The following is a 22,321-nucleotide window of genomic DNA, read 5'->3' as shown; positions in this document are numbered from 1 at the left end:
TGCAAGCTAAGAATTGCCCTACTTTTTTAAGACCAGAGAGCGATATGAAAATGTCACTTTTTCTTTGGGTACTCTTTGTGAAATCATTATTTAACGTAAACCCATTGCACACCAGTTATCCTTGAACTTAATTTACTTTTAGGTTACAGAATACTTTGGTCTCCAGTCTCTTGAGTTAATGTGAGTTCTCAACACATTTTGCCAGTATGCAAAGTCATGTTGTAATACTTTAAAACGATTTTACTACCTCTAGTGCTGCCAGGCCTTTATAGCATTTTAAGATAATTTGTGGACCCGTAACAAACTGTAAAACAGGAAACAGTGTTGTAAAACCATTTCTGGAAGGTCAGCACACAAGAGATTCAATTTCACAGTATGCGTTTTTATATCATAGCTGTTACAAAGGATAGAATTACCTAAGATAAAACTGCTGAAATGTTGAGTGCATCTTACTTAAAGTCTACACATTGAAGTGGAATCCTGACCTCAGTCATGTGGAGGATCAGTTGAGTATCACTTGTTGCTCTTCTCTTATATCACTGGTCATCAGATGGAGAATCCAGCAGACAGCTGTTAATTTCAATGTGTTCATCCTGAACTGTGAGGAGAACTTAGTCGATGCAGAAACTGTCGAGGAGCCATCAGGACATGCCTGCACAGATGGCAAACAATGGCTCCAGAAACCTTGATAAAATCATATCAATATAAACAGGGATATTAATAATCACGTTACTGTATGTTCAGTTTAAACATCATATCCTAAATTTGACCATAAAGACATATAACCGGAATACAAGTGTGCTTGTAAAAGAACTTGGCGAGATATGGATTCAAACTTGTCCATCATTTCCCTGTGGCAGTCATCTGTCCCTGTAGTTTCATTTATGTTCATTTATTCTATTTATGCAAATGGAAAATACTGTTCTATACAAAAAGTTATTAAAAGTCCAGATATTTACAAGACATAATGAAAGCAGGAAGAAAGCTACTTGAAGGAACAGAGTGACATTTAGGGGGATCTATTGGCAGAAATGGAATATAATATTAATAATTGTGTTTTATTTAGTGTATAATCACCTGAAAATAAGATTAATTGTTTTTGTTACCTTAGAATGAGTTGTTTATATCTACATAGGGATATGTTATATCTACTTCACGGAGCCGGCCGCCATGTTTCTACAGTAGCCCAGAACGGACAAACCACACTGGCCAAATACATTTTTACGTTTTCTTGTCGGCCACCGTAGTTCTCCTTCACGCTTGGCACACGGGAGCAGTTTCAGTTGTTTGCAATAAAGTATTTCTGAATCTAGATGTTGTCAGATCCTACACACTGCACCTTTAATGTAATTAGTTTTTTCAATGTTGTAGAAATTTAAAGAATAAGTTTAAATTGTTTCATGTCAGGTTCCCATATGAACAGTAAAACAGGTTTCGCTTGCTGTATTCATTCCTCCTGTCCATAAAGAGATCCCTTGAATGTAACTTATGGGGGACAAAATCTACCGTGAAAGACATAAAAAAACTAATGTGAGAATTCAAGTAGTCTGAATTAGACAAATTAAATGGATATCTTTCAAAGTTTGTCTTTTTAGTAGAAATTGTCCTCCTTTTTTCACTGACCAGGGAAACAAAAAGAAGAATTGCATTTAAAAGATTGTAAATGTCGAACACATCCATGTGGTTTCTAACTCGGACTGCTGAAGGATCATATTAGTTTCAGTTTTCATTTTGTCCCTCGTCTCCTACAATGAAATTGCTTTAGGAAAGGATCTCTCTACAGCCAGTATTGACAGCAGGAAGCGGCTGTCGGCTGGGAACTCTGTTAGTGGTTCTAGGAAGGCAGAGACCTACCGGTGGTTTCAGTTGAACTTCAGAGAACTTGAGTGCTGATTTCTAAGGAGAAGATGCTTTGGAATATTTTGCACTTCTGGGAAGAAATCTTTCTCTTATAAAGAAAAACAGCACACGTCCTTTTCCTGCTAAGACCAATTAGTAACCAGTAACACCAGATATCTGCTCCGAGCTGTTTTCTGCCACAAAAGTAACTCGCTGCTGTGTTGATTTGCTTTGTTTATTGTCAGGTGTATTCACATTTGCATTTCTGAGAAGCTCGGCATTTTCCAAATGAAAAACAACAGTCTTTCATTAAGACGTGCTTTGGTGTGTTTTAATGTCAGGTAAAGTACAGCCTGTTGAGGTGTTAGCTGAATATTTGTCAACTTTCCCTCGCCACTCCTCCATCTGTTAGGTTTCATCTTCCAGTGGATATTGTGTAAATCATTTTCCCATTTGGTGATGCATTCATCTTCTTCATCCTGATGCACTTTATACGTCTGCGAGCACAATACAGGAGACTGTCTGAATGCTCGGTAACAATCCATTTGTTGTAAGCACATCTCCCCTGCATAACAATTAAGCGTCATCGTCACGGAGTGCATCAGACACAGATGGCACGGCCAATACAGGAGGGAAAAAGAGAAACTCTAGATGTTGTGCTGTTTCCTTTTTAAAGATGGTTGTTTCCAGCCTGTTGGGGCTGTGGCGTGACGTTAGCTGAGCCAGGTGAGGGACAAATTGTACTAATACACATGGCAAGAAATTCCTGGTACATACCCAGCCCTGCTTTATGATTTTGTGTCACATTTTGATTTGGCCTTTTTCGAGTGAAATTGAAGCCTTCATTAGCAGCCTCTGCAGAATTCATTCCTGAATGGCCCGAGCCCTGCATCCATTGCCAGGATTGGTTGACTCTAATAGCAAACAAGAGCCTTATCCCTGGATGAGGCCAGAGGCAGCACACTGCAGCCTGGAGGCCAACGAGAGCGAATCCTGTTGCCAGGCAACAGTTTACAGATAGAGTTGGGGGGGGGACTAGTAGCGGGGTCCTCCACTGCTGCCCACGCCCCTGCCTGTCCTTCGTCATTGTCGCGTCAGGATTAGATCTGCAACTTGCCTGGCCTTGAATTATTGATTAGATTTTGCCCGAGCATCCACATTTTACTGCGCTGGTCCAACCGGAGACATCAGCTGTCACTGACCGCCAGTCAGGGGAAAGATATAAGCAACACTTGCAGCAGTATGAGAGTGAAAAAATAACTCCTCTGGATTTCAGCCTTAAAAAAACTGACAATCTTAATGCTGCAGTTTCTTTTGCTATATAAGGACTCTTGAGGATAGAAGAAGAGATCTCTGTGATGTCTCCTAATTACTGCATGTACTTTGTTTTCAAAGGGAGGAAAACCACAAGGTGGCAGGCAGAGTTCTTCAGTCTCTTCACTTAAATAGTTTAAGAATTCCTGTTTCTTTTTCTGGTCTCTCTCTCTCTCTCTCTCTCTGCAGCCTCGTGTGTTTGTTGTTCTTGATTTCGGATGCTCGTCTGTGATGGAGCCTTATATGTTTCCTGAATGTCTAATCTGCCAAGTTCATCCCTCTGGCTACCCACTGAGAAGGGGGTCCTTGTTCTGCGTCTGCCTGGCAATCCCAGCGACTGCTGCTGTCCCCGGCCTCTCGTTCACATTAACATACAGCTGTCCCACAGGATGTAGTGAGACAGACACCCAGGAGCTTCAGAGGGAAGCTGGGCACTCCCTCTCCTCTCCCACATTCAACTCACAGGCAGCAGCCGCAGCAGATGGGCTGTGGAGATTAAACCACTCGGCACATGGCAGCTATTGTGGGCCGCCCATTGTGAAATTTAAAAGGTCATCTATAGGGTCGAGGCTGAATTGGTGTAGTGAGCGCCGCCTGCCTTACATGAACTGCATTGGTGATGGCTAATGATAGCTTTTTGGCTTGTCAGGCATATTGATCAATAGCCAGCGTGCTAAGAGGAAGCAGGAGTCAGAGTGCAGAAAAAGACTTGGGAAATTTTATATTCTCCTTTTTTGTCAATGAACACCATGAAAAAGCCCGAACACAAATGTATCTCACTAACAAGTATGGCCTGTATATCCAAAGCTTATTATTAGTGCTGCAACTAATGGTTATTCTCATCGATTAGTTGTTTGGTCTATAAAATGTCCGTATAACAACCATACAGATCACTACAACCCCCTGGGAAAACTGAAACTAAAAGCAAAACTTCAAGACTTGTCAGTAAACCCAGTTTTAAGCAGCTACATCATTTTGACTCGCCTGACATTTTAAATCTTGAATTTCAGGTTGCATTTGACTTAAAGGTCATGAAACATGGCAAAGGAAATAGAAAGTGACTGAAAGTGACGATTCCCTTTTGACTCAAACAACCTTTGCTGGAATTTCGCTGAGGGTTCATGACGGCCAGTGCAGCCCAAAAATATAGTACTTTATCAATTTAAAATTTCATAAAATATAGATTTCAACTACTCTGAATACATTAAATAAGTTATGTCAAGCACCCACTCAAATGTCTCCTCCAATGAAGAGAAGTACTGTGTGGATGGAGATGATGTTGGCATAACTTACTCTGGTTGCTGTGCTAGTCACTCTTTTTTTCCTGTCGCTGAGCGGTATTGACCTCCAAGTTTAGGGTTTTTCCATACACATGTTCTGGCTTGCGTGCGTGCGTGCGTGCGTGCGTGCGTGCGTGCGTGCGTGCGTGCGTGCGTGCGTGCGTGCGTGTGTGTGTAGCGGTCAAAGGAGCGTCTGTAAAACGGTCGAAAATCAGGAAATGTTGGTTTTCAACAGCAGCAACTCATCACGACTCCTGTACAGCTGAAAGCGAAACAGTAAAATAAAGTAGATATCTGAACGTACAAACAGGGACGCAGGAGAGAAACTAAACCTCAAACCACAGAGATTCACTTAGAAGCTTCAAAAGTACAGAGCGCTGAACACACAGAGACGTTAAAGAACGTCTCTCTGGTCTCCTGCACAGAGTTGAGTCTCGCTCGCAACCTGCTCGCAACACACGCTTGTTTGAGAGGGAGAAGGGGGGTCGTCACGGGTTGGCGAGACATCATCGCAACCCGTTTGGAGACGGATCGGGCGTACCTTGGCCCAACTCCGGAGATGGTCCATCTCGGGTGCGGCTCAGCACAACTTGGCGCGCTAAAACTGGTAATGGAAACGCATATCAGTGCTGCATGGTTTGACTCGGCGCGACCAAAAGTGCCAATGTGTCCCACTATTTTTTTTTAAATGCAGGCCAACATCCCCCTAAGAAAGTAGTTTATTAGTGGAAAACATTCAAGATAAAATGAAAAACACCTTTTTAACCCTTTTAGATCACATCCTCGGTCATATTGTTGACCTATTTAACAATATTATGTAAAAAAAAGTGGATTACGTTTGTCTTTTATGTATCTCAAATACCTTTGTAAGTCTGCAGACGGCCGCAGTGAGTGACATAGTACAACGAGCAACACGCAGAGCAAGTGACGTAATATATCGAGCGACACTGAATGAATGTTATGTTGAATAAAAATGTTATTGAATTCTAACGGGTATAACAAGCGAGAACGTCCACTACTGGCGGGCGGGAGGTGAGGTGGATGGGTCCAACAGACACCGGACTTTCCCTCAGGATACCGCTGTTCATGTCCCGTGTAAAACAGTCATTTGTTGCGTTTACGTTTTGTTTTTAAGTAATTTTAAGCCAAACCATGATGCTTTTTTTTGTTAAACCTAACTTAGTAGTTTTGTTTTGTTTCAATTTACATGTGTTTAAAATGGTTTAAAACTATTTAAAACTGTGACTGTAATCCAGGAGAAAATAAGGTTTCCCTTAAAACGTATTATGGTTATGCAGTTTAGTTGTATGTAATTTTGTGGGAGACAGGGTTGGTATCACGCTACTTTGTAAGCCCGCCCACTTTTTAGCGGTCCAATCAAATACGAAAGATTTGATTTAAATCCCTCCTGTAACTGTACACTGCTCAAATATTCCGTTTCACTGGGGAATACTCGCAGTACAGAAGCTAAACTTCCGTTTTCACTGGGACTTTAAAGCTTCCCATGCTGTTGCGGTGTGAGAGTATGACAGTGTGTGCTGCTGAGGAAGGTCTATTTTTGGGAAGCTGTTCCAACCTCACTTCCATTTTCCACTCTTGTGCTCATTTCATTGACTGGCCAGTTGGCTGCGTGGGTTCTTTGCTGGGAAAGTTGGGGAAAAATAAAAGAAAGTGACAACTATCCACCCAACACGAGCAGTTGATGGTTATGTGGTAGACACAGTTATTACAACAGAGTTTAAAAAGAGGAGATCCCTCTGATTGTTGAGTTATGTTTGAACATATCATTCAAACATCTTTTGCTCAGTCATTCTCACGAGGCATTGTGTTGAATCATAATAATCCTGATGCAAAATTTTAAATATTTAAAACTTTGATTGTTCATGGTTGTTGTTTGAACCCAGGAGTGTGTGCACCGTTTAAACAAGGAAGGCTTGTTTACTTTTTTCATGCCATCTGCTGTTTCAAAGCTTGCAGTAGCTTTTCTAGATGCTGGTTAGCTTGCCCTCCGGCTGGATGTCGTTTCAAGGTAGACAGCTCATCAAGATGAATGACTGAATGAATGTTTTGGAGACGGATCTAACAAGACACTTCACGCCACAAGGTGAAAATTTGCATGTTATAGCGCGTTAGAGCTTGACCTCTGTGTTAAATGGACAGATATTTTCAAGTTAATACCACACCCCTGATCTTAAGCTGAAAATACAGAGTGATTTGTTCTTTGTTATTTCAGGCAATCTGTAGTCCACTTTGAACAAGTTACCAAGGGAAAATAGTAGCCTTTTATTCTCAGTCCGTTTATTTCTCTCAGAACAGCGACACAAAGAAGCCACAACAGCAACAGAGTGTGTAATCAAACTCCACATACTGCGTTCATTTTAATACTCAACATTTTACTTTGCAGTTTGTGGGAAGACAAAGGGCAGGGTTATTTAACAAAACATAATGAAGCCAACAATCAGCTTTGTGATTGAAAATTATACTACTGTGAATTATACAGTATATAACCTTTAATTTAATCAGGCAATCTCATTGAAATCAAGATTTCTTTTGCAAGAGAGACCTGGGTTGAGCAGAGAGAAAGAAAAACAAACGTAGCCAGACAAACAAAGGCAGTATATGCATACAAAGAACGTAGCCAGACATAACAAAAGCACATATAGTACAGCATTAAGGCCCAGACACACCACACCAACATCAATGAACTAACTACGATGAAGGCCGCCTGTTGCGTCGCCTCGCGCCCCCTTTGTCTTGGCCAACAAACAACAACCGCGTACGTTCTGCGGCTGCATGAGATGAAATAACTCTCCCTAACAAGCCGTTGTTGTGATACATACTTGACATAAAGCAGCATTTGCCGACCACTCTCACTCCCCACTTAACGCCCTGACACACCAAGTCGGCCGTCGACCGTTGGACCGTCAATGAGCGTCCGTCGGCCTAGTTTTTTTCGGTGTGTCCCGCACTGTCGGCTCTAGTCTGCTCATGTTGGAGTTTTTTCGGCCAATTCAGCATGTTGAATCGGCAGCAGCGCCCGTCATTGAGACAAATTGCTCTGACTGGCTGTTCAGCTTAAACGAATCAGTACACAAGAAGAGAAATGGAAGTCAGGAAAGCAAGCCAACGAGTAAAGTCAACAGCAAAACACAGAAGGCTCTTCTCATTTTTCATCTTCATCTCATCGGATCATTCCAATACATGGATATTTTCACGACAACATGGCCATCTGGAATGAAGCCAAGTGGTGAGAAAGAGTGGTGTGAAAATGGTCAGCAAAGGCCGCTTTGTTTCATGTATGTATCATAACAACGGCTTTTATATCCGCTGTCCTCAGTTTCCCTTTTTGAATGACGAATACAGACTACCACTACCTGCTGGAGAGTTATTTCCTCTCACGCAGGCGCAGAACGTACATAGTAGTTGGCCGTTGGCTGTCGTCTTTGCAGTGTGTTCAAATGCAACTTGTTGGCCAAGACAAAGGCGACGTGAGGCGACACAACAGGCAACCTTCTCGCCGCTAGTTCTTTAATGTTGGGTTGGTGTGTCTGGGGCTTTAGCCTCATACCAGATGGCTATGTGGTTGTAGAAATATCCGTGTATCGGAATGATCGACTAAACACCTCAGACACAGGCCGACGGTGCGGGACACACCGTAAAAACTAGGCCAACAGACGCTCACCGACGGCCCCAAACTGTCCGATCGCCGACCGTCGGCTTGGTGTGTCAGGGCCTTTAAAAACAATCACCGAATGGGTAATGAAGATAAAAGTTTAAAATCGGCCAGTGAAATGAGACATTCAAATTTTAAAGTCCTCTGTTATTGATTCCATTTATAAGTTGCTAATTTTAGGACGGCAGTCTTCCTAAATCCAGTATTTACCCGAGGAGTACTATAGTTAAACAGGCCTGAGATCTGTTCTGGTGAGCAGTGGTATTAAAGTTGAGAAGAGAAGAGATTTACTAAGGCAGCTTTTGCAGGAGAGCTTTATAAATAAAAGAGATAGAATGTAGCTCTCTTCTTGTTTCTAGTGAGGCCCAGCCTACTTTTATATATAGCACACAGTGATGAATATGATATTTATCTCCTGTTGTGAAACACCAAGCACAATAAGTTATTAGTTAGTGTGAGCAGCACGAGAATAAAGCTCTCTATCATGATGGTTGACTGAACAATCATTCCCCTGTCTGCAAGACACAAATATGCTTTATTCTGATAATAACAAACACTTTTTATCTTTTGGTTTCTGTGCCAGCTGCTCCACATGCTTCAGAAGAAGACATCTTCTGTGTGATTTGGGTTATTTGTTGAAAACATTTACAGAAAGTATTGTTGGACATGACTGTGAAACTATATCAATCAAATGATATTTCATCTTCCATAATGTTGGGGAAACATCACTCTACTCTACCTACAAACTTTCTGGTACAGTCAGTATATCAATATCACCTCATGCCCAAGACTGCTGCCTGGTGTATGACTACGCGTTGTATTTTCCTGTTTGCCAGGGCTCTTGGGGGAATTCCTACATCCATTATGCATAAAGCACTACACATGAGCAAACAAATCAACAAGCACACACAAACTCAGAGCTCCTAAAGGTGATTTTTCCACATGACCCAGTATACTCTTCTCACCGTATTCATTCTCTGTGAGATGGAGAGTAAGAGAGTGGTGTCTTCTGTGTAGTTCGGTGTGTAGGAGTGCTCTCTGAGTATGTGTCAGACGCTGTATGAGTTGGAGGCAGGGAGGAGGAAAGACTGCAGCAAAGTCTGAATCGAATCAGTGACACATAACTACTGCTTCCAGTGTGTATGCCCTTTTTTTAGGGTCAAGCCACCAACGCAAATGTGGAAATACTCACGAAAAACCATGCTAAACATTCACCTTGATCAATTTATTTTAACAAAAGTATCGAGAATTAATTTTCTGATATACTGTAACATAGTTAGACAAGTTCTTGTAGCAGATGTCTGACTGTTGAGGAGTTTTGGAGAACAGAAATGATGCCATACTCTTCCCATTTCTCATTAAAATGCATTTCCAGCCATTCAAGATTTCCTTTAGGCAGCAGCTGGGTTTTTCCTCTGTCCTCCGTCTGTCTCCATGTTGCCCAGCATGGGATGCAACTCCTCAGAGACCCCATGCTGCCGACCCTCATAGCCGTTCACATTTCTGTCTTAAGATTCAATGGACATATGGCAGCCTGACTCACCTATAACATCAATTATTACTGCAGACCTAGTAGAGTATACTTCTGTGCGTTTTCCCTTTTTTTATTCAGTTGATTTCTCAGGGACAGATCACATTAATACACATTACAGTAAATGTGCCAGAATTAGCCAGAAGGCTCGTTTTCATCCATAAACCCTGGCCAGGTGTGAAGTTGGCATCATAAAAACAAACTAAAATCAAGAAACAAGTTTAAAATAATAATCATGATGTAAGGCCTATCACTTACAGTAAAAGTAAAATACAGACAGACATAAGCAAAACGCAGACATCAGCAGCGGTAAAAGCAGAGTAAATCACCATTCAACAAAGCAAAAACAAACTTAGAACAGCTTCAATTACAGAACAGCTTTGCAAAAAAAAAGACAGATATGAGCAACGGGACAGCAGTCTGGCATGACATAGAAGGTTGTGTGTCTGATGCGTGTTCTCATCGGCTCATATTGGGTCGTCTTGTCACTTTTTGGATAAGCTAGCAAAACTGTAGCCTAAAAAGATGTTTATTAACTTAATCTTTGCCTTAAACCCAAGTTTAAATATACAGGAGACCTCAAGCCTAATTGTAACTTCAGAGATGATTTTTAATTTTTTTTGGTGATCATCAATTTATGAAGATACACTTAGATTTTTTGCTCCTTGTGACATTAGTGCTGGCATAGCTGCAACCGCGACTAGACTTCCCTGCCGATATTCAAATGACTTTTACCCAACTGCTGATAAATTCTCAAATTGGCCATCATAATGTTATAACATTACTGGAAAATAAAGATGAAGGCACCCAGGATTGATCTATAAAACGTTTATTTAAAGAGTTAGTAACGTTACTGTCCGATCACACTGTGATTTTACTTGACCCACTCTCTCTCACACACACCCATATTCAACTCTCATACACTCACTCGCTGATTGTAAATACATTCTAATCTAGTCTTATCTATTGAGTTTGCCGTCTATCTTTCTTTAAAAAGTTGACTGATATTTTTCCTCATATCAAGCCTTTTATTTGAAGTTTAACTGTAGCAGTAGTCTTTAACCTGCACATTCTCTGCAACGTATTCTCATACCACAATTTGTATGATATCTTACGAAAAGTTATTCCTTATTTTTTGTGCCTTTTCCAGTATCACATGATGCACGTGTGTATTTCCACTCCAGTCTTTTGAAAAAAAACAACTTCTGTCTACACAGGAAAAAAACTGTTGTCTAAACTAAAGGTTTAGACAACAAAACTCCATAGTTAGGTTTAGGAACAGCTCGTGGTTCGGGTTAAAATAACTTGGGAAGTGGCGTAACTTAAGTACAGAAGTTACTTGACAAATAAATCAACGTTGACTTCTGGTTTCACACATGACACCAATGCCAGTCTCCTGGGCTAAAAGGCGGTGTTTTTTGACCCACCCATCCGGCATTTGACGCTCTTTATACTTCCTGGTTCACGATTACGTGGATTACATTTGAATTTGTTTTATTGGGATATATACAAATCACAGTGCATTACTTTTCATAGGTATAGCTACGAACTGTGTATGAGAACAGCCTCTTCTGTGCATACATACATTAGATCTCTTCTGTCTACAGCTACTGCAGTAGTATCAAGTCTTTTAGTGTGTGTGTGTGTGTGTGTGTGTGGGAGTGAAACAAGCATGCTTGCGAGCCATCCAAGGTTCACTGCCCCTCTGCCCTTCCTGAAATGAAACATTTATGCCCCTTGACCTTTGTCCTTTCCTTGTAGCCTTTTAAATCATGGGAGACCTATTTCTCACTATCATCCACCTACCCATACTCTCTAAAGATGGTCTCAGTATTATTATACCTCCACTGTGTTGTAGCATGACTGCTGTTCTTCAGAACAATGACATATTGTATACAAATTCCAACCTAGATTCCTTTTCTTATTAAGTCGCATTGCCTCAGCCAAAGAGGCTACTTGATCCTCAGTCCGACCGGTATGGCAGATTAAACATGCTAAATATGATCCCATAGCACGGTACACTTCATGAGCCGAATCATTGCATTACTCATGATCATCTTTCGGGTGTTTTCTTTCTCCACAAGCAATTTTCTCTTTGCCTCAGGCTGTTTTATTAAGAAGTAGCTCCACGTCTTCTGTGTTCACAGCACATACCACTATTAAGAGTCTGTGTTTGTTAATGTGGAAGGATACAAGATGCAGTTCATTGCCATTTCTAAAAACTTGATGGTAGCAATAGCAAGAAAATAGAGACAAATGTGTCCACCTATTCAGGTCATTTGTATGGATGCTTTCACCGGGAGAGGAACAAGAGGATTTTTATTCTAAGATTTTAGATTTCTTTTTTTTAATTAACATTCGCTACAGATGTTACAGTGATCAAAGCTACATTTAATCCAGTTCTTCAAAACTAATTTATTAATTAAAGCTGCTTTTAAGTGATGAAATTGAGAAATCATTTAAGAGTAAGTAATTGGCACATTTAAAGATAATTTTATCAGCCTGTTAAATTATTCCACCTTTTAATTATGAACAGATCAATTTATTTTAAGACTGCTTCTTTAAAGCAGGTATAATGTGCTTTTAAAGAATCAGCGATTAGCTGGTGAACACACTGGAACGTTAAGCAGCTAAAGAGACAGATATTTACTTTAGGAATTGGTAGAGACCAAAAAGAGAGTGAATATTCGTCTTGCATACGTCATATGGACAGAAACACGTCTCCAAATGAATGATAATGTTGCTCAGTAACTGCTGGATGTATAAATAAACAACTGTTTGCTAACACGTTCACCATATTAACCACCTCAGTAATGTGTACTTGAGTAAAATCTGGTCAAGTCCAGTCGACAGTCTTTGTGCACATTGCATTGCTGTTGCGTTGCATCACTCATCTTCAACAACAAACGGACAAATACTAAGATGTGTAAACTCGGCCGTCGTTTTCATCTCTCTTTCGACGTACAGCCATTATGTGCGAGTCTCATTTTGTGCCATCAGACATGGCAGTTGATAGCAGTCAAGTCAGGCACTTAAAAAGGTTTGCTATCACCCACTCTGCTGGTGGTGCATCAGAGATAACCATAATCCCAAACACTTTAGACAAGAGCCTCGGCTTTCAAAGCATGGCCAGTAGACGCATCTAAACAAGATCAAATGTGCCCTTCACTTTCTGGAAATTGGATTTCTGTGTCAACATGGGAGTCACGTATTTCACTCTTATCAAATGTTTTTTTTTTTTTTTTTTAGTCACTGTCCATTTGTGCCTCTTCTCTACTTAACCTGACTATCAAGAATAGGGCTGACAAAATAAGAGCTGCGTTTTCATCTTAAAGCTGAGCAAGCTTGTAAGATGTTGTACCTGCACTCGTTCTCGATAACCTCATTAGTGAGGCTCACCTGACGGTAGTTTAACCTTCAGAAAAAGCAGAGACAACAGCTACAAGGCGTCATCCTCATAATTTTCCTTCCCGTCTTCCTCGTTCTTGAACCTGGTCTTGTTAAAAAGTATCCCTCCTTTTATCTTAGTACACTTAGTACACTTTGCTCTTGTGTTCCTCACCGGTTTGTCATGTCAGAGAAAGACACTACAATCTGTCCGATACTGAAGTTCATGATCGTTTCCTCACAGTAGAACTTGTTGATTTTTCAAGGAAACTTTTGAAGGAACATTGCTAAGACAGATGGCACCGTTCCTGCTTCCACAGATTCTGGCAGAGGAGGCTCGATGAGAATGCATATTAGTATTATAAGTAGTGCCACTGGCATGTAACTTTGAACTATTTTTAAACGCAGAGCTCCTCTTCCATCATAACATAAGCTTAGACAGGGTATATGCTGTGTTTTTGAGTGTGTACTGTACATGCAGGCCTCTGGGAAGCTTAGCCTTGAAGTGCTTAACATACAGTACACACCGTACACACCACTTTTAATTATACAGAGTATGCAAAGTTCATATAGCGACACTTATTATTACTTATTGTATAACAAGTGTTTTGAACTACATACTAATATCATGTTCACCCTATTCACCCTGACCCTGAAGGGAATGTCTTACGTTTTGCTGATATTTGGGTTGTCAGTGTTTGCCACTGGATTTTGTGAGACTGTGGAGAAGAAAATTGTGTACGTTTTTAAATTAAATGCATCAATCTGTTACACTTTGAGAAAAATGAAGTGGCTCGATCGACAGTATGAAGATCTATGAAGAACCTTGTGCTCTTGTAAACAATTTTGTGCTCCAGCAGTGATGGAATGTAACTCTGTACAATTACTCCTGTACTGTACAATGTAGTACAATTATGAGGTATGTGTACTTTACTTGAGTATTTCCATTTTATGTAACTAAAGCCCACTTCTACTCCACTACATCTCAGAGGGAAATATTGTACTTTTAACTTCACTACATTTGTTTGACAATATTAGTTACTAGCTACTTTGCAGATTCACATTCTTAATGCAAAATATAAATCAACTAATAGACTGGTGTATTATTAAGTAGTGTATAATTGTTAAGTATATAAAGTAGTTAAAATTAGCACCACCTTTACCAGCTGCAACATTAAAGTGATTACACACATTTATTCATAAACATTTATAATCCTATGATATACCATAATATATATTATTCTGAAATGGACCATTCTGCATAATGAGTACTTTAACTTAAGTAACATTTTGAATGCACCGCCGCTGCTGCACACTGCTGCTGCACACTGCTGCTGAACACTGCTGCAAACTGCTGCTGCACATTGCTGCTGCACACTGCTGCTGCTGTGCACCGCCACGGAGGAAATGAGCCAAGCGAAGGCCATCCAGCCCACCCATTAAGAAGTGTAGAATTATTTTCAGGTCTGTGGCGGGACAAAATAGACTATGGCGATCGCCACAGTCTAGGTAATTAATGGGAAACAGGTAAGCCAAAGTATTGGCAAACTCCAATTTTGACCCAATGATGCTACATAAAAGGTCATGAGATCACCAAAACGACTACAGTTTATCCTGACCCCTATCAGGATAAACTGATCGGATCATCAACGTTAGTGAATGTCAGTACAAAATTTCCTTGCGATGCCTTTGGTAGTTTTTGATATTTTACTGTGAAGTGAATAATTTTGCCCTGCTGGTGGCGCTAGAAGAAAAGTCAGAGGATCATCATTAGGTTACATCCTCTGGGGACCATTTCAGTCTGGACCAACATGGCTAATCAATACTGATCAATATACTGTATTTGCTTATTTCATTGCATCTAACAGAGAGTGTTAAATAGCATCCTCTGATCCTCTTAGATGAAGTTAAATCTCCGTTCAGAGGTTACTCAGGCATCTTTTCTTTTGAAGGCCTTTACTTGGAACAGCAAACATGCAAATTACTGCTTTGTTGGAGAGATCAAGTGTAGTATGGGAAGATGGTGTTCCAGATGAGATCAGTATCACAAGAGGGGATAGAATACCAAAGGCAGTGTGAGGCACAAGTTTCTGTAGCGAGTTCAGGTCAAGGCATGCGACCAAGTCAGCGTCAGCGTGTCCCCACGCGGTTTCCCACCACCTTTTCAAGCATATTTAGGGATCTACATACAACAGGCAACACCCAGCAGGCACAATTTGGCTCGCTGTGCTTCATCTGGGATGCAGAGTGGTAATTCTGGATGATTAAAGAGGTTTATTCGTTTCTGTGTAAATGTTGATGCCAGCCACGGCCAAGTTTCACCTGGCTCATCACACACATTTCCATAACCCTCTTTCATTTCTGAATGAGATATGACAGCTCACGCTGCATCCAAATGCAAAAACTAGATAGGCCCATCGTTGGGAGAGGATTAGAAATGGAGGGAAATGTTAATGCCTCTATGGTGAAATTTTTCCTGTACAATTTGCCATTAAAGCGTTTAGTATATGACCTCCTCCTGAGGTACTTATCGTATAGTATATTATAATTTTTAGAGAAGTTATATGACTTATAGAGTTTCATTACTCTTCTTCTTCTACTTCTTCTTTGCTTGAAACTCTTAAACTTTCACACTTAATATTTACTTTATACTGTACTTAACATTTTATTTACTCAAAATTCTACTGCTACTGCTATCTTCACTGTACATACGGCACCTATTGTTCACTTATTCATGATGGAAGAGTGAGGCTTCCTCATGTTCTTTCTCTGTATCACTGATCTAAGGATAGAGGGTGTCATTGTACAGATATTATTGTGCAGATTGTAAAGTCCTCTGGGACAAACTTGTGATTTTAGGCTATATAAATAAACTTGACTTTGGACAAATGAGGAAGGTGATGCAGTTCAAAGAAGTCACTCGCTGATTCAGAGCTGTCCAAACTTGCTGGCCAACCTTTCCGCCATGTTGTAGGTCAAATGTAATGAGGGTCAGTGTGAAGGAGGCTGTGGCTCTTGGAGAGGGTCATAATTTTGTTGCTAGAAGATTTTTCTTACAACCGTTTCCAGCAAGATGGTGCCTCTGAGCCCTGGACGCTTTGCTGATGTCTTTAGGATTTGGGGATGATGCTTGTCATTCAACCCGGTATCACGCCAAAGTGTGTAATAGACCTGCTTGTCCACCAGAGGATAGCGTGTCATTGTCATGTTTTGCCTCACCGAGGCGTGAATATTACACGTGTATGAAGGTACAGTACCAGCAGGAGGCAACAAAACCACTTAGTTAGGTTTATGAAAAACGTCGTGATTGGTCTTAAAATAAGTACGTAAACTAAGTAAAATGCATATGGTAACAATGTTGTAGTCACTAACGTAACTTTCAAACAAAAAAACGATCCCGAACACCGGTCTCCTGGTTAAAAAGACTTGTTTGTTGAACCTATCCACCTCCTCTCCCATCCGCCCGGCATTAGTGGTCTTTCTCCCCTTTCATTCTTTGTCATTACATTGCAGTCAATACAGACTGCATGGTGTGAAAATGACACTCCTAAAGTCAGAAGGGCGTTCTTATTGCACGTTTTTTCCTTTATCATTATCATTCATGTCATGTCATGCATGTCATTCACATGCCTTTTCGTGGGACTGGGCTGTGTGATTGGACAACATAACGATTGAGAGCATCATTCAAGTCTTTAAAATGCAAAGAGACACATTCGGTCATTGATTACTTGGACTTCATTACTTATAGTGCAACAAATTTAACACCTTTTGAGGAAAAACTAGTGATGCAGTGTCCATCTCTATCCCCACCTCTAAAACCCTTCCCAGCGGGACTACAAGGACAACTGACTGTTGTCCAGGTGTCCTCGTAGTCCTGCTGGGAAGAACTGTAGTCTGCCAGGAAGTTCATATTAATCTCCTCAAGCTAGATTGTAAGTATTATTGTGAAAGCTACTTGTCTTGTTCGAACATTACTTGGAACATAAGTGTACTATTAATGCAAAACTTTCCTGTTTTTTACAGGAAAGAGTTGGCTTGTCTCTAAAATTTGTTGCATTTCTTATAACAGTTGAAACTAGGGCTGCAAATAATGATAATTTTCATTGTCGATTAGTTGTTTGGTCTATAAAATATCAGAAAATTGTGAAAAATGTCGATGTTTCCCAAAGCCTAAAATGATGTCCACAAATGTCTTGTTTTGTCCACAACTCAAGATATTCAGTTTACTGTCATAGAGGAGTAAAGAAACCAGAAAATATTCACATTTAAGAAGCTGGAATCAGAGAATTTTTACTTTTTTCTCTTTAAAAAAATTACTCAAACCGATTTAATCGATTATCAAAATAGTCGGCAATTAATTTAATAGTCGTCAACTAATCGATTAATCGTTGCAGCTCTCGTTGAAACCATAACAGTTTTTAGATTTTAGAAGATTATCTGTAGACATGTTTTTATATTGCTAGACAGAACTATGAATTTGACACGGCCAGTGCCAACTTTACTTTGGCAAACACATTTATTCATTATTACTTTATTAAAGGTTGAGAAGGGAGCATTATATTTTGGCTTTCTGTGTGCAGGTTTCCTTGATTCAGTGTAAATATCATCTACACCACAGTGACTTATATTCCACAGGGAAATCAGCTCTCTCTCTTTTATTTGCCTCACTGAGGGCTCTGTGCTCAATACTACTACGCATTACTAAATAACGGTGAACACTGGCTCTTTGAATTTTAACGTTCTCTCCTTAGTGTTAAAGCATTCATTCATTGTGTAGACCATTTCCTATTCATTATTTTCTCTCTACTTGTATACATTTTAAAATGCTGCATCTGCTCGAAACTCCAATTTCTAAATAATTGCCAATAATTGCAAATGCTGACCTCTGTTTTCATTTATTTTCCATGAACATCGTTAATGTCACAAGGGAGATACCAGTGGCTCTTGCTTTAATTTCTTCTTTGACCTGACCCCTTCATACTTGAATGTTCCAGTCGCGTGGGTGGCAGCAGGATATGTTAATTCAACTCCATGCAAATGATGCTATTATTATCCTTCGCAGAATGCCATGATCCATGGTTTCCTTATTCATCAAACCTCCCCCACACGCACCGCATCTGTCCAGCCTGGAATGGGGCTCACACTTCACCGTTTCAGGAAAAAATCTATTGAGAAGAGAGGAGACCCCCTAGTCCTCATTTTTTTTCCACAGAGAGGACAATCGCACAATGACACGGCGCCGTTTAGTGATGCATCACTGCCCAACAAGTATTTGGCTCCTTCAAGTTCACCACCTCACATTAAACATTTGCTCAAGAAAGCTCCTTTTCTCCTTTAGAGAAGCTTTTTCCCACCAACATCTGTTGATTTGGAACGGTAGGCCAGTCACGTTCCTCCAGTTGTATTAGACAGGTGTTAGACCTTTAATACCTCCTCTAAGGGTTCAACCATTAATCAGTAACTCATAATAAATTTAATTTGATAATCAATTTAGGGCTGCAACTAACTTTTATTTTCATAATCAGTTTATCTGCTGATTATTTTCCTGGTTAATAGATTAATCGTTCGGTCAATGAAGTAAAACAAATTCCCTGTTGTAACTTTTCACAGCCCAAGTTGACATAAAAGACAAAAACCCAAAGATATTAAAATTACTATCATAAAACAAGCACATCTTCACATTTAAGAGTTTTGTCATTTTAATATTCTGTCCATCGATTAATCAACTAATCATTTTAGCTCTAAATCAATTCAATCTTTTAACTCGTTTATCAAATCAAAATATTAAACACTTGCTTCCAAAATGTTAGGATTTTCTTGCTTTTAAAATGCATTTGCATAATTGAATGGTAAGACAAAACCAATTTTAAATCAACATTTAGACTTCTGCTAAACTCTGCTGGGTATTTGTCATTGTTTTTGACATTTTATAGATTAAACAATCAGTTTATTACTAAAACAAATCAATAAATAAATTGATAAGGAAAATTATTAGAGCTGCAACGATGAATCGATTAGCTGTCAACTTTAAAATTAATCGCCAACTATTTTGATAATCGATTTGAGTCATTTTTTAAGAAAAAGAAAATAAAAATTCTCTGATTCCAGCTTCTTAAATGTGAATATTTTCTGGTTTCTTTACTCCTCTATGACAGTAAACTGAAAATCTTTGAGTTGTGGACAAAACAAGACATTTGAGGACGTCATCTTGGGCTTTGGAAAACACTGATCAACATTTTTCACCATTTTGTGACATTTTATAGACCAAACAACTAATCAATTAATCGAGAAAATAATCAACAGATTAATCGATAATGAAAATAATCGTTATTTGAAGCCCCGTTTGATGGTAAGAGGGCATTTATCATTCTTTTTTCACATATATAGATTAGGTTATATATTAAACAATCAGTTTATTAATCAAAACAAATATTAATACAAAAACTGATGAGGAAAATGATCAATATTTGCAGCCAAAATGTCCTAATCCATTCATTAACGGCCTCCTCCTGAATCTTCATACATCCAAGGATGCTCAACATATCTGCAGGCTTGTACCGTATCTGTTGAGTCAGTGTGGTATTGATGTTGTCTATTATTTGTGCACAGTCAAATGAGACAACATTTGCATTTCCCCACAAGCTATCTGCTGCACTGCGATGTAATGAGTGTATTTTTATACATCCTGTGTTGTTCAAATATTGCAGCAAAAGCAGCCAATGTCTAATAGGAGCACCTTGGCACCTGTTCATTTGTTGATAATCAGTTAAAAATGAGGTTCCTTTGAGAGACAATAGTTTTTTTACAGCTTTACGTCTGACCAGCAGGATTTTGGTTTTGACAAGCAGTAGGTCAGTATCGGGGGGGAGAGGCCTGTTAATGCTTTACCAACCGGCAGAAGGAGAGCGACAAAGGAGGCCACGGCCTATTCAAAGGCCACAGTGCGACCCCTCTCGCATGCCAAGCATTCCAATGTGCTGTGTAAAGGTTGAGCCGGCCGAGAGCAACCAGAGGGCCTTTCTCATGAGGGCCACCTTAAACACACATAGACAAAGCTCGGCCAGCTCTGTCTGATGCACCCCGACGTCCGAGTGCTTCTCTCTGTGTCTGTCTGTGGTGAGAAAGTGTGACTAAAAGGCCACGATTAACCAAATCCTTTTACACCTGTCTTGTCCTCTGAAATGATCATAATTTAAATCTCTTGACTTTTTTCAGACTTTTTGTTGTACATGAGTAGCTTTTATTTACTCTTTTACGCTTTTATCACCATGGAAAAAGATATATGGTTTGCAGAGTGTCAGGTAACATCAATTTCTTTAGTGTCGAGGGTGTCTCGATATACCGGTATTGACAATAAACGTGATATTTAAAAATTTAAATATTGATGATATGTTAATAATTAGAGATGTAAATCACGTTTCATCATGATATTAAATTAGATTCTTTGGACAACGATACAATATGTAAAGGATAATGTACAGCGAGCCGATCATTGCATCGTCATGCTGCATCGCCCTGAAGGGGTCTATTTCACAACAATGACCCTCTAGCTGTACATTATCCCTTTATTATATTATAATATCATTATTGCAAATTATTTTTGCCACAATAATTGTGTGGTGAAAATATTAAATCAGGACAGCCCTAGTCTGGTCCAAAATAACTCAACAGTTCCAGCTCAAATTGTGGCAGATTTTTACTACAACTCTCTTGCCAAGATTTTCTTTCAATATCAAGCTCTAATTTTCCCCCCGTGCCAGGTCATGTAGTAATTACAGGTGTACGCCAGGAGCGTCTGAAAGGCTGCCAGGTCTCAACGCTCCCTCATTGTGTCCCGCATTTCGATGATCTAATGCTGATGTCTTGTGAGGTCAAATGTTGAAGATGTATAGAAACTAATGGTCCAAACTGGTATGAACTGGATATCTAAGGTCTATCTAGGTACTGCATTTAACATAAAAATATGCACAAATCATAGCATGGTAAATTCAAGCCCAACAGGCAACAACAGCTGTCAGTGTGTCAGTGTGCTGACTTGACTATGACTTGCCCAAAACTGCATGTGATCATCATAAAGTGGGCATGTCTGTAAAGGGGAGACTCGTGGGTACCCATAGAACCCATTTTCATTCACATGTCTTGAGGTCAGAGGTCAAGGGGACCCCTTTGAAAATGGCCATGCCAGTTTTTCCTTGCCGATATTTAGCGCAAGTTTGGAGCGTTATTTAACCTCCTTCACGACAAGCTAGTATGACATGGTTGGTACGAATGGATTCATTAGTTTTTTTTAGTTTCATATGATGCCAGTATCTTCACTCTAGCTTTTTTTTTATTTTGCAGCATGCGACGTAACACCGGGACATTGTTTAATATTCTATTGTCCAAATGAATCAAACAAGCCTCTGGTGTATTTATCTTGTACGGCACTAAATGTTCAAGTTTTTTATACTGAAGCTGCCATCTTGAGGTTGTGATTTTTTTAGGAGATGTAATAACATCAGCAGTGCCCTATTGTTGTTAACTGAGCCGGTGCAATGGTCTATTACCTGCCATACTGAAATGCAAATATTGGCCTCTTCCATGTGTGTGTGTGCAAATAAGCAGGTGCAGCAGCAGACACGGTGGATCCATTCACACTGTTGCCTGATGATAGATTATAATGGCAGGCTTGTTTGCTTCAGAATTGTTCTGAAGCACAGTACTTGAGTAAATGTACATAGATACATCATTGGATGGATCATTGGAATAGCTGCCCTCTTTACATCCGTCAATCCTCTAACAAATCCTCATTCAGATACCATCTACGAATACATTACTTAAGCAGCTGATCGATAGTCCAGTGTTGGTCATGTATGGTTTTTCTTTTTGTTCCTTTTCCCTGATGATGGGCCTTGAGGCTAAATGGTTGTGGAAGATTGTGTATGAATGTGAAATTTATATATGTTATTAGTGTAACACAAATATGATGTTGTATATAGTATGTATGTGATCAATTTAATGTGCTTGATTTCGGACCCCAGGAAGAGTAGCTGGTGCCATTGGTATCAGCTAATGGGGATCCTTTTTAAATAAATAAATACTTTCCACCATTGCTTTATAGTACACAGAGGTAAATTTTGCTATTTGATTCAGATGCAGGTTAGAAGATAGAGTAGCCATGGGTGGGTGCATGAATGGATGGATGCATGGTTGGATGGATGCATGGATGGATGCATGGATGGATGGATGGATGGATGGATGGATGAGGTGTTTCTGGTTCTGCAACAAGTAGGGGGGTCCACCTTTTTTATGCATTAA

General features: G+C 39.8%; 1 protein-coding gene across 4 annotated transcripts in view; it reads left to right on the top strand.

Moving 5' to 3' along the window:
• The window catches only part of fbxw7 (F-box and WD repeat domain containing 7), a 148,366-nt gene that overhangs the window by 91,751 nt on the left and 34,294 nt on the right, over window positions 1-22,321 (top strand). The window lies entirely within an intron of this gene.

The sequence above is a fragment of the Sebastes fasciatus genome, chromosome 3 (assembly GCF_043250625.1).
Source record: "Sebastes fasciatus isolate fSebFas1 chromosome 3, fSebFas1.pri, whole genome shotgun sequence".
In the NCBI taxonomy this organism is placed as follows: Eukaryota; Metazoa; Chordata; class Actinopteri; order Perciformes; family Sebastidae; genus Sebastes; species Sebastes fasciatus.
Note: the sequence above shows the minus strand (reverse complement) of the source record. Positions and strands in the feature narration are given on the sequence as shown.